The sequence below is a fragment of the Crocuta crocuta genome, unplaced genomic scaffold (genome assembly GCF_008692635.1).
Source record: "Crocuta crocuta isolate KB4526 unplaced genomic scaffold, BGI_CrCroc_1.0 scaffold38, whole genome shotgun sequence".
In the NCBI taxonomy this organism is placed as follows: Eukaryota; Metazoa; Chordata; class Mammalia; order Carnivora; family Hyaenidae; genus Crocuta; species Crocuta crocuta.
This window is the reverse complement of record NW_027532605.1, coordinates 3631718-3642483: the sequence shown is the minus strand read 5'-3', so window position 1 is coordinate 3642483 and position 10766 is coordinate 3631718. Positions and strand designations below refer to the sequence as shown.

The window sequence follows — 10766 nt, the reverse complement described above, 5'->3', positions numbered from 1 at the left end:
GCTGTGTAAGTTTTAAAAAGAATATTATGGAGGGGCACCTCGGTGTCTCAGTCAGTTAAGCATCCAACTTTGGCTCAGGTCATGATCTCACAGTTCGTGGGTTCAACCCCCAGGTCAGGCTCTGTGCTGACAGCTCAGAGCCTGGAGCCTGCTTTGGATTCTGTCCCCTTTGCTCTCTGCCCCACTCCTGTTCACACTCTCTCTCTCTCTCTCAAATATAAATAAACATTTAAAAAATTTACGGGGCGCCTGGGTGGCTTAGTCGGTTAAGCGTCCGACTTTCGCTTAGGTCACGATCTCGCGGTTCGTGGGTTCGAGCCCCGCATCGGGCTCTGTGCTGACTGCCAGCTCAGAGCCTGGAGCCTATTTCAGAGTCTGTGTCTCCCTCTCTCTCTGACCCTCCCCTGCTCACGCTGTCTCTCTCTCTCTCCTAGAAATAAATATTTAAAAAAAAAACATTTAAAAAAAATTTTAATAGAATGTTATGGAGAAAGAAAGAAATCTTTCCATGAATAGTTTTGCAAAAAATATGTCCACATCAGCCTATGGATACAAATGAAACATCATTAATAGGTTCCACTTGCTTGCATTAGCTTGATAAACCTTGCCCTCCTTTCCAGGTTCAGGTCTTCCTTTACAGTCTTTGAAGGGTAAGAATGTCATACTATTACCACAAATTAGTCATGTCCACCTCTCATAACTCTGCCAATAATACTGCCATCAGTGTCATGTTTTCATCACTCCATTATGAAATAAAAAGGGCTCTTGCTCTATTGGCTTTCTTAGAAGGGTCACGGAAGGACTGCTTGGGATACAGCCGATCTCTGAGACCCATATAAAAGCCAACAGTGGGATGAGAATGATTCAGTCTTCAGGCCCTGCTGAAAGTTCAGTTTAACTTCCTTCCCACAACGTGATTTATGCCTCAGGTCACTATAGTCCAGGTGATCTGGATTCTATCATGTCTTTCCATTCTACCTGGGTGCATGCATATAAATGTGAATCTGTAACATTAAGTTCTTTTTCTAGGAAACTCCTCAGCTCCCATGTATATATGCTGACTAAAATAATTACGGGTAGGATGGAACATTCCAGTCTTAATTTGCCCATCTCCACTTAGGCTTAACTGAAACAGATTTTGTAATAATTATTTAATGCCCACTCTGCCTCAGGCTGTAAAGTGCAAGAGGAGTGTCTATGGAGCCAGACTGGATTAAAATTTCATCTCCTATTTGCCAGCTGACTGATATTGAGCCATATTACATAGCCTCTCTGCCCCTCAATTTCTGATCCATTAAATAGGGTTAAGACCGTAATCCCTTAACCAAAAACCCTTGGGTCCACATGTGTTTCAAAATTCAGAAAATTTTCTAGATTTCGGAAAGGTAACACAATACATAGTAATACTATAAAAAACATCCCAAGTGGAATCTGGTTAGTTTGAGCCCCGTGTCAGGCTCTGTGCTGACAGCTCAGAGCCAGGAGCTTGCTTTGGATTCTGTGTCTCCCTTTCCTTCCATCCTTACCTACCCCTATCCCCCAACCTCTGCCCCTCCTCAGCTTACATTCATGTTCTCTTTCTCTCTCTCAAAAATAAACATTAAAAAATAAAAATAAACCCAATTATTCTGACTTGAAGATCTACACTCTTATTCAAAACCTTCTACCATCTCATACAAGTTGTATATGTCAAGTCTTGATACTTAAAAAATTGGGAACCATGGGGCATAGAGGTCAACAAAATCTGCGAGTATTTTCTACTTCCCTAATAATGATGTTTTATATTACACATAATCTAGTAATGCCAACAAAACAAAATCCAAACTTACCAAATGTTGCAGTATGATATTAGTCCTTTTGAATGAATTAAACCTGAAACAAATGTAGAATACAATGAACACAGTAATGTGAGTAGTCATGTCTCAATGTATAAATACCATATTTCCTTTTGTTTTAGCCTCTTCTAAACAGTACTAGAAAAAAAAATTTTTTTTTTTTTTTTAAGGTTAACTCTCATTCTTCTTGGTAAGAACACAAAATGGTACAGGTATTTTGAAAGACAATTTGGCAGTTTCTTACAAAACCAAACATACCTTACCACAGAATCCAGCAACTACACTGCTTGCTATTTACCCAAATGAAGTGAAAACTTATGTACACACACACACACACACACACACACACACACACACACACACCCCTGCACAAGCATGTTTATGGTAGCTTTACTCAGAATAGCCAAAATGTAGAAATAATCAAGAGGTCCTCCAATAGGTGAATGGATGAATGAATTGTGGTATATCTATACAATGGAATATTACTTAGCAATGAAAAGAAATTATCAGTCTTTCCACAATAAGACATACAGAAATCTTAAATACACACGGCTAAGCAAAAGAAGCCAATCTGAAAAGGTTATATATGGTATGATTCTAACTATAGGACATTCTGACAAAGGACAAACTATGGAGACGGTAAAGAGATCAGTGGTTACCAGGGGTTTGGGGGTGGGAGAGAAGGGAGAATAGGTAGAGTACATGGAATGTTTTAGGCAATGAAATTAGTCTATAGGATTATAATGTAGAGACATGTCACAAATTTGTCAATTTTCTACTCAGCCTATTGAATAATATTTTAATAAACCTAAAAAAGAGTTTGGTAAAGATGCAACAAGTATTCTCAGATAATTGCTGTGAAATATATAAATTGGTACTACCTTTCCAGCAGGCAATCTGGAAGTATAGTTCTACAACTTTTAAAATGATCATACTCTTACACCTAGTAATTTCACAAGCATTTGTATTTAGGAAATCACAGACATATGATCTAAATTTGATTTTATAAAGATGTTCATGGTTATTTACATAAGTGGAAACAGTGGAAACAATTTTGTGTGTGTGTGTGTGTGTATTTAGTTTTCCTACAACAAAGCAACTTAAACACTTTCAATATTTAAAAGTGAACATCATCTTGGGGCACCTGAGTGGCTCAGTCAGTTGAGCATCCAACTTTACTTTGGCTCAAGTCATGATCAAGTCATGGGATTGAGCCCTGCATTGGGCTCTGCACTGAGTATAGAGTCTGCTTGGCATTCTCCCTCTGCCTTTCTCCCTGCCCCATCGCCTGCTTGTGCTTTCACTCTCTAAAAAACATAATAGAAATAAATTAAAAACATACAACTGAGCATCATCTTTCCTTTCCAGTAAAACAAAATTGAAAATAAAATTATAATAGAGAATGCCAATTCCAAATAAGATCCTACAGGTTCTTCTAATTTTCCTATCAAGTGGCAGAGCTCAAGTGATCATTAGGAGACAATTTTATTTTAAAAGTATCATCTTAAACTGTAAGGATGTCTATTAAACATCACAAACATGCCAAAGCAGCAGCCATGCTGTCAAAATCCCCACTTAACTCACCCAAACATCTCAAACCACCCTTTGCTGACCTTCTCTAACCCCATTTTGAGGTTTATCTTAATTTTTTTTTATTTTTGAGGGTGGGAGAACAGGAGAGGGGGAGAGAACAAGTGGAGGAGAAGCAGAGAGAGAGAGGGAAACACAGAATCCGAAACAGGCTCCAGGATCTGAGCTATCAGCACAGAGCCCAACTTGGGGCCTGAACTCACAAACCATGAGATCATGACCTGAGCTGAAGTCAGATGTGCTCAACTGAATGAGCCACCCAGGTGCCCCTTTTATGTTTACTGTAAAGCTTGCTTTAAAGAAAGCAATTCTTTAATTCTACTGTGACTATTTTTCCATGTCATAAGCATTATTTAAATATTTTAAGTATATTTTTATTGGTAATGGTTTTGTATAGATGACAGTTGTTAAAATATTACTAGAGGCAGCTGGACCAAGTTGCTGCCTGCACCCTTTGCCTCCACCATCCCCACCCAGGTCAGTAAAAAGAAACTCAACGCCAACCACAATGGAGCTCTTGAGACCTCAGAAAAAGAACGGCAAGGAGCAGTTGAATGTATTAATGAAGTAGGGAATGCAATAGACTTAATGAATTAATGAGTAAGCCAATGAGGTTTTGAGAGTGCAACAAGCCTATAACAAACACCTCTGACCACTTTTTCTCAGAAGAGGTTGGAATTGATTGCCCAAATCCCAGATTTTTGGGTTAACATTTGCACTTGTCCACAAGTGTCTGCACTGCATTACTGGACGGGAGTTGAAGTGATAGAATTTAAAGATATTAAGTCATGCTACAGAATTGTGATTAAAAAAAAATTGAAAATAAAGTTCTCCTCAAAGAATTTCATTCAAATGAGAGTATGATCCATCTTCAAAGTACACTGAAATCAGATGGAAATCCAGAAAGAATTTGACAGCATGTTCAAGTGAAACGCAGAATAAAGCCGGCAGGAAGAGGGAGCATGAGGAACCCACGGAGCTCTTTCTCTGGCTTACTGATGATTCTGATGCAGGTGCAGAGGAGTTTAGGGGAGATCATCAAAGATGGTATTTGGCCAAATCCATTACAGTACTACACGGTTCTTGACATGATGATGAAGGGGGAAAGGGGATGATGAGGATGAGTGGGAGCAAAGAGAGGAGGATACGGAGAAGATAACTAGTAGAACACTAATGGATTCTAACCTTTTTAAATTTTCTCCAGGTCCCAGGTGCAACTTGCAATTTTCACATCTCCCCCACCAATTGTGTTCACTCTGATTTTTTTTTTTCCAAGTCCCTTCTCATTTGTACTATGGTTCTCAACTTCCTTTAGGAGGAAATATCTTGAGAAGAATACAGTGGGTAAAGAATCTCTATCCCCTTTTTGTTCCAAATTCATTTTCATCCTTTCTGGTCTTAAAAAACCTTCATGAAATCAACACCACAGTGTTCCGTGGAGGAAAAAAGAACAACCTTTTGTGCCTTTAGTTCTGCTGGAAGCTGGAGGCTGCTGGACCCCTGTGTAGTACACAGAATTTTAGTTTTCCTCCTCCTTTCTCTGTATATTTAGCTTTGAGAATACACTGTTTCTGTGTGAATATGGACAGTTACCATTTATCAATGCGTATCTATTTTCTTGTTTAAAAAAAGAAAACCACATGGGGCGCCTGGGTGGCTTAGTCGGTTAAGCGTTCGACTTTCGCTTAGGTCATGATCTCGCGGTTCGTGGGTTCGAGCCCCGCGTTGGGCTCTGTGCTGACTGCCAGCTCAGAGCCTGAAGCCTGTTTCAGTCTGTGACTCCCTCTCTCTCTGGCCCTCCCCTGCTCACGCTGTCTCTCTCTCTTTCTCCTAGAAATAAACAAAACATTAAAAAAAAAAAAGAAAAGAAAAACACAGGGCACCTGGGTGGCTCAGTTGGTTAAGTGGCCGACTTCAGTTCAGGTCATGATTGCACAGTTTATGAGTTTGAGCCCCCTAAATTATAAATTCAGCTGACTGAATTTATAAAAATATTTGTAATCCAACTTTTCCAGAATTTTTTCTTTTACATTACATTTAAATTGAATAATACCACAAAAAAACAAAAAAGGGGGAACCACTTCACATTCCTGGACTAGCATGTTTTGAATGTCTTACCACAAGTGAAATATTCATTCTAGCTCAGTAATTGCACAACTTGTCTGCACATTAGAATCACCTGAAAACCCCAGTAAACGTTCCAAAGCCCAGCTCACAGCCAAGAACGATGAAACCAAACTCTGGAGGTCAGACACAGGCATAGGTATTTTGTTTGGAGCTCCTCCAAGTGATTCCAAAGTGCAGACAAGTTGTCATTAAAATCAACTTTGTAAAAATTAAACTGAAGTGACAGACAGTTGCTTATTGCTTGTTTAGGGGTATTTTCTAAATAGGGAATTTCGTACAGACTTTTAAAATCTGAACTACAGTTATCCTGAAGCATCATTTTTAAAACTTTTTGAACTTAAAAAATTCCAAAAAAATAAAGTTGAATTATCGAAGATTTAAGCACTAATCTCTTTAGATCCAGAATAACCCTGAATTCCTTAATAAGACCAGTACCCAAATGCCAGTTCAAGGTTAAACATGATGCTGCCAGACTGGCAAGTCTCATGTAATAGTTTAAGTATTACCGGCTGCATAGAGAAACACAGGCCTGGCTTCAAGTCCTGGTTTTACCTAGGAGACACAATTTTTAGCTCGAAGAGTGTTAATGCATACCTACCAAATGCAAGTGCAAAGCACTGTGCACAGCCTTTAAAGGTCACAAAAATCTCTGGAGCAATTGCTACAAAGCACAAAAAGCTAAAGAGCTCCTTACCAGACTCCATATAGTCCTTAACTGTATTTGTTCCAATTTATACTCAACCATTATTTAAAATCTGCTATTATCTTTTACCTCTCAAAAATGTATTTGAGTGTTCAGAGTCCCCAAATAGAATCTGAATTTATGATCTTCTTGCCTTCTATTGGCTCCCAAACTGCCATCTGGTGGAGGGAAGGGAACATGCAGATTCTAGCTACTGCTAATTTACTAAATCACTTAATCAGACTTTCTTCCTTCAGGTGACGGTCAACTAGCCTGCTTAGGGCAGCTGTTCTCAAAATGTAGTTCCTGAACCAGCACTATTAGCATCCTGGGACACATGTTAGAAATGCAAATTATTGGCCCCACCTCAGACCCACTGAATTAGAAACTGTGGAGTGAGCCCAGAAATCTGTGTTTAACAAACCCCCAAGTGATTCTGATAAATGCTAAAGGTAAAAACAATGGACTTAGAAGAATGAAAACATTATCAGTTAGGAGATTTTTGCAATTATCCAATAAAGCACTCAGGGGTTTACAAAGTTAAACGACTTTTCATGAAACTTTTTGAGGTAATGAAAATATGCTTAATAAAGATTACAGCAGAAGTAGACAAAGGAGAAGGTGAATAAAACAGAAAATCAAACCCAAGACCAGGTAATTCAGGCCTGAACTGACAAACAGCAAGCAGCTGTAGAAACAAAGGAATGATCTGTTAGGAACTACTATGAAGTTAAAATTCAATGGAAAAGGAAAGAACTTTGTCAGTAACAATTCCAAGATTTCAAGCTAGGATAGCTACAAGAATATAGGCACTGAAAAGGTTTGCAAGGAATCTAACAGGTTTGTAGAACAAAATATGAATTCCATTTTCAGTTTCTTGAGACTGTACTGACATAAGTACAAACATTCAAGAGCAAGTAGACTAGATTTTGAAAGAAAAGTTAGAACTGAAGACAGGTCACAAAGTCACATGCATAGATAATCACTGAGGCATAAGAACCTGTCAGCTCTCTATGAGGAGTAAATGAAAAATCTGCAGTTGAAAATTAGTGGCCTGAATGCTGGGTCTACAAATGTGTTTCATCTGGTCAACAGTGTTTTAAAACTACATTTAAAATCAAAAGTTTCCACCTAAAAATGCAGTTTCCCAGAAAAATATGTAGTTATGGAAACCGCGGGCCTACGTTCTACAATGGCAACAATGTCGGGGGCTGAGAAGCTGGCTCCTTGAGACAGAACACTTTCTCCAGCTCAATAGTTCCCTATACTAGTCCCCACTGCTGTCATCTAGCCAGCATCACTCAATGCTTCCTTCATAGCCTCTGCATTTGGGTCTGTGACTCCTAACACAGAAAAAATATAACAGAATCAAATATTGAGTATTCAGAAACAACTATGACTAAGTAAAAAAGAGGCAGCTCAAGAAGGACCAAAACAATGTAGTTCAAAGGAGTACACAGCAGATGGAGAAGGCACGGAGGATATTAACTTAAGAGACCAGCCTGTTTGAAGAGCCTCCCTGACCCTCTCTTTCCTTTCTAAATCCCACTCTCTCATACTTATACTTTTCCTTTTAAGACACTACCAGAGTTTGTAACTACTACTTAAATTTAAACACTTATTTCTTATCTGCTTTCCTTTGGGACTTCAAAGGCCTTAATAAGGAACAATATCAAGTAGTCCAGATTGGCTACAGGGTAACAAAAGTGCCTAGAACTCCCAGAAGCTAGAATATAACAGTAAGCGTGGTAGAATTCATGAGTAAATTGGGCCCAAATCTTTGAAATCGGGCTGGAAAATTTTTATTTAATTCCATAGGTAGGAGGACACCTTTAAGAACTTCTTAGCAGAAGAATGGCAGACACTGAGGTGAACTTTATCACGATTAACCTGGCAGTCCAATGCAGAAGCTATTCAAATTGGGAAGAAGTCCACCAACAAGTTTCTACAAAAGGAACAAGTGAAAAATTTGAGAGGACTGTTTAAATTTGAATCAGCAGGAAGAGATAAGGATTTGGAAATGTGGGAGAATTTACATAACTTTAAAAGCCTAGAAGAATAGTAACAGTTCCAAGAAATTGAAAGTGCAGATGAGGAGTAAGGGTAACACTTACATGCAAATTACAGTTGAGGTACAAATGAGACATTCAGAAGAGTGTGGCTAGCTAGCACTAGCACTTAGGATAAATTAAGATTAGACACACAAATGTGAGTTTTCTTCAGAGATCAGTACTTTTCTGGGGAACCTTCCCCCCAAAACACCCAAGGACTATAATGGCACTAGGACAAGAAAAGAAGTAGTGAATAGGTTAGAGGGAAAGACAGGCCAGGAAAGCCAAGGGAAACCAGAGTTCAAGAGGAACTGCCCAACAATGTCTACCACAGCTGTGACGACTTACTTCCTCCACCAAAGCACTCTGTGGTACCCTATTCCTTAATATATTTGTGGGTTAGATTACTGTAGACTAGGTGGCACTGGCCTCTGGTCTCTGCTTTACTAGGGCAATACCCACTCCAAGGATCTGGAAAAGACCTCTCTGATTAAAGCCTCCAAACTGGTCCAGGACTCACCTAACCAGTCTGTACCTTGAGATTAGGGGTGGAATAAAACTAACTTGAACTCTAGGGATGTCGGATTCTTTCCCAAGTCAGTTAATTTTGTTAACCAATATGTCTTCCTATTCGTTTCTCACATAATCGGGTATTTGCTCACAACTACGAAAAGCAGCAGCAATAATGATGTGCTGATTTTCTTAATATGTGCCATGTTCAGAGACCCGGAGGCAACTAATTTCAAGGTATTAAAAATAGTAACAAAAGCAGGCTTCAGGCTCTGAACTGTCAGCACAGAGCCACCAATGGGGCTCCAACTCAAGAACCGGGAGATCAAAACCTGAGCCAAAGGGGGACACTTAACTAACTAAGCCACCCAGGTACCCCAGAAAAGCATGCAACTCGATCTCGTGGTTGTGAGCCTAACCCCACATGGGAGGTACAGATGACTTAAAACACAAAACAAAAAGAAACAACTCTTCTACTTTTCTTTTATTGAGGTCCAGGTCTGTGGATACAATGTTGAACAACCAGACACCTTCCCCTAAAGCAGTAACTATTGTTCTTAAACCAAAGAAATGCTCCAATCCCTTTCCCCCAAAGCAAACTCAAAAGCTAAAGAACCCAGCAATTGAAGTTAGGGAGTCAATAAAACGGCTCTCCCTTCAAGCTGTCACAGCTGCTACCTGAATGCACAAAGGCAGGCGGGTAAGGCTCAAGACTAATGCAGCCTATTTTCCTAAACTCATTACGACTAGATTTCCTTAGCTGAGCTCAAGCTGCATTCAGCAGCACTTTCAAACGCTGAACACCATGGTTGCACACATACTCCACCAGGCCACATTGTGTGTCCACAACACTAACCTGGATGTTCAGTACACCTGTATTAACGCTGAAGCAGCCAACAGAACAGAACGAGACAGTCACCACGAGCGCAGGTGTAACAGCTGCCAAAGCAGGCGCGCTGGTTAGCTGCACAAAACACGCCACGAAATTCCTGCAAGTTGAAACCCCACGTGTCCCCCAAACTGTACTCAGCTTTGAAGAAAGTAAAGAAAGTCGTGTGGGCTCTGTGGAAACCGCTTTTAGGCAAACAGGCTTGAGCAACGGAATTTAGATTACATATCGGCCCATCAGGCGACCCACCTCAAGATATTTAGTGGCCCTAACTGACCAATGGGCTACTTACCACTAGGCACAGTTGCCAAAAAAAGAATTCCATGCGTGGCCACACCTCCTGAACTTTTCCCGTTAAATACAGGACCCGTGCACTGCTTCCATGCAGTCTCTTCGGTGGTGTCCTGCTCGCTGCTCCCTCACTATGTACTCAATAAACTTCTATCTTCTTCGTTCTGCCTCAGGTGAATTCTTACACCTCCCGCCCCTTCCACCTGATCGTTGCCCCACATTTGGGGGCCCGCCTCCAATACGGAGACACCCCATTCAGACACCATAGGGTCAAGGGTGAATAAGAACCAGGGTGGCAGAAAACGAAAGTGATGCTGCGAAGAAGGCGCCTAAACACACTCAGAGTGAGATACAGAAAAGGGCCCAGACTCAGGTCTAAGAACTGAGCCTCCAACGGTGACTAGAAACTTCGAGGTCAGGCAGTCGCCACCTGCAAACCTCTGCCACCTCGGCGAGAGCAGCCCAGGAGCCAGCGTTAGGCAGCTCGCTTGTTCTCTCACCTGTGCACGAGGCTCCACACCTCCGGCAACCCCATGGCGAAAAGCTCCCACAAACCTAAAGTAGTCAGAGCAGGCGCACAGGAAGAGCTTGTTTCGCCTACGTTAGACCCGCCCACTGCCGCCAGACGCCTCCGGACACAGATGACAAGTCCTCCAGGCGGCCAGAGGGGCCCACAGCGGGCTCTTCCGCTACGGGAGGGCGTGGAGGGCAGGGCGAAAGCGGCTGCGGGAGGAAATGGGTGGAGAGCGCCAGGAGACGGGGCGGGGCTTGGTTGGGGGCGGGGCCGAGGC

The 10766-nt window shown here is 41.2% G+C and overlaps 1 pseudogene; it reads left to right on the top strand.

Annotated features, from left to right (window-relative positions):
• Positions 1-1893: 1893 nt before the first annotated feature.
• On the top strand, positions 1894-10243 carry LOC144244877 (uncharacterized; annotated as a pseudogene).
• Positions 10244-10766: the final 523 nt, after the last annotated feature.